The sequence below is a fragment of the Hipposideros armiger genome, unplaced genomic scaffold, assembly GCF_001890085.2.
Source record: "Hipposideros armiger isolate ML-2016 unplaced genomic scaffold, ASM189008v1 scaffold_269, whole genome shotgun sequence".
NCBI lineage: Eukaryota > Metazoa > Chordata > Mammalia > Chiroptera > Hipposideridae > Hipposideros > Hipposideros armiger.
Window position 1 is genome coordinate 1,701,832 of NW_017731619.1, and position 2,961 is coordinate 1,704,792.

Below are 2,961 nucleotides of genomic sequence, written 5' to 3' on the forward strand. Positions count from 1 at the left end.
AAGAATTTCAGGGATCATGATCCAAGAAAGAAGAAAAACAGAGGTGAGTATACATTTGGTACAGCCTGTCTTCTTGAGAGATTTATGGATTCCAAAGAAGCCACCTATGTCCTGAAAATTAAGTGTGTGTGTGTGTGTGGGGGGGGGAACAGCAGAAAATGACAGCCAAAAGTCTGAGCTATGTTAGGTATCACCTTAAGCAGTCACACAAAGCTGGGTAGAGGGATCAAAAATTAGAACTAGCATGCCAAAAAGGAGAAGCCCTGGGTAACAGCACTGGCTCTGGGATGGGACCAGAGGAGACATACACCCTGGAAGTAAAGGCAAAGCAGAAATACACCAGCAGGACAAAGCTGCATGCAGATCCTGATGGGACCAGGGTGATCTCAACTTCTTTAGCAGTCTGCATGAAGCACAAGTGAAGTCTATGGAGAGGAAAATAAGACCTTCCAGAGTCACAATTTATCTCTAACATTTACCAAAACTGATGTCTGGCATTTATTAAAAATTATTTAGCATACCAAGAGAGAAGTCAACATGAGTCTACATGACCATACACAACTTTAAAAACTAAGCTTACAGAAAATCCAGGTAAGAAAATTGCTAGAAAAAGGCTTATAAATACCTGTGATGAACATGTTCTAGAAAATAAAAGAGAGAGGAATTTAGCACACAATTAAAAACAATGTTTAAGAAGAATTAAATGCAGATTCAATACTAAAAAATAAAGAAACTGAAAATAAATGCTAAATAAATGAGTTCAAAAGCAGGTAAGAATTGGAAGAAAGATCAGTGAAAATTAGCCAAATTGAGGCACAGAGAGAAAAAAAATGGAATATTCAGAACAGAAAAGAAAAGAAATATATGAAACAGAAATGTAACATGTAATATAATTGGAATCTCAGAAGTAGAGGAAGGAATATCACAGAAACATTACTTACAGAAATAATTACCAAAATTTTACTGAAAGTTCTTCCCAGGTCGGCACTCACCAAGGAGAAACCATGTTCAGTTCGAGCATGAAGATCGTGAAGACCAAAGGCGAGAAACTGGGCGAGTTTGAGTCCGGCATCTTCCAGGCTCTCCTTGAGCTGGAGATGAACTCAACCTCACCAGCTTCCAGTTGAGGAACAGGAACGAAAATTATAATAGCTTTCTGACCACCATCAACTTCAATTTTCTTGACTGCTGTTATATTCAACTGAAATTATTCCAGAAAATCCAAGTCCGGCTAGTACACGAACTGGAGAAAAAGTTCAGAGGGAAGCACGTTGTCTTTATCGCTCAGAGGAGAATTCTGCCTAAGCCAACTCAAAAAAAGCCGTACAAAAAATAAACAAAAGTGTCCCAGGAGCCGCATTCTGACAGCTGTGCACAATGCGATCCTGGAAGGCTTGGTTTTCCCAAATGAAATTGTGAGCAAGAGAATCTGTGTGAAACTGGACAGCAGCCTGCTCATAAAGGTCCACCTAGACAAAGCCCAGCAGAACAACGTGGAGCAAGCACCAGGTTGAAACCTTTTCTGTGTCTATAAGAAACTCACAGGCAAGTATGTTAATTTTGAATTCCCAGAATTTCAGTTGTAAACAAAAATTACTAAATAAAACATCATTCACAAAACAAACAAACAAACAAAAACAACTTACCAAAAGTGATGTAAGACATTGTTAGATTTGGAAGGGCTAAGCATCCAAACAGAAAAACATACAAAGAAAACCACATCTAGCTTATTGAGATGCTGTTAAATAGAGCAATCAGGAAAAAAAATCAGTAAGGATATAAAATATTTTAATGAGATAATTAGCAAAATTGACTTATTAAATATGGATAGAAAATTGCAGAATCTACATTCTTTTAGAATCCATATGGAAAATTACAAAAGTAAATGTTAAAGTAAAATTAAGTCTGAGGGGTCACAAAACAAGTCTCAATAAATGTCAGAGGTTTTAAACCGAAAATGGCATGTTTTCTGATCACAATGGTGTTAAGCTAGAAACAAATATTAAAATGATAACTAGCTTTCTGGTCAAGATGGTGCAGGAAATGAACAATGTGCTTCCCACAGCTCAGGGCCATGTCAAAATTACAACTAGACTACAGAACAACCATCACTGAGAATTGCCTGAATTCTAGCTGAACAAAAGTCTTATAACTAAGAGTATACAGAAGAAGCCATGTTGAGACTGGTAGGAGGGGTGGTGACTCAGATCAGGCTGGTCCCACACCCACGTGTGGCAGTTAAGAAATGGGAGATATATGTCTACTGCTGAGATTCCCCCTGAGGAGTGAGGAGTCCCAGCACCACACTGGACTCACCAGCCCAAGACTCGTGCCAGGAAAAGAAGTCCCCACAACTTCTGGCTGTGAAACCAAGGAAGACTGTGGCTGAATGACATGGAAGACTGCAAGAGTCCCAGGCGTTCCTTGCAAAAGGCCTGTGCACTGACTTACTCAGAGACAGACTCACTCTCTCTTAGCTCCAGCACCAAAACAGCAGCTTGAAAGGTGCCAGGGTTACATGGAGAGAAACTGAATTGTCTGGCTTCAGGGAAAGAGCAGAAGGGACAACTTTCTTCAAGACAGAAGTGCTGGCAGAAGCCAATGTTCCTTTGTTGATCCCTCCCCCTGCTCAGCCTGCATGCACAGGCAGGCCCCAAGTCTGACTCTCTATCAACCTGGCTAACACTGTTTGCCCCACCCATGTGATCCCCTGAGAGCCCACCCTACCCCACTTGCAGGCCCACCCAAGCTGCTTCTAGTGGCTTTTCCATACATACATCCTGTTTTGGCTCATGCTGTGGACTTTCCTAAAATCTCTAAAACGTTCACAAACCTCAGACAAGCAGTATATGGCCTTGGCATGCCCTGTACCTATTGCTAAGCAACCCCAAGCTAAGTGCTAGTGGCAGCCAGCCTTGGTTCAGGCAGCCAGCCTTCCCCAGTCATCTCCAAGCCCAGCAC

At 41.3% G+C, this 2,961-nt stretch overlaps 1 pseudogene; it reads left to right on the top strand.

Moving 5' to 3' along the window:
• The first annotated feature begins 1,004 nt into the window (after nt 1-1,004).
• Nucleotides 1,005-1,586, top strand: LOC109390452 (40S ribosomal protein S7-like; annotated as a pseudogene).
• Nucleotides 1,587-2,961: the final 1,375 nt, after the last annotated feature.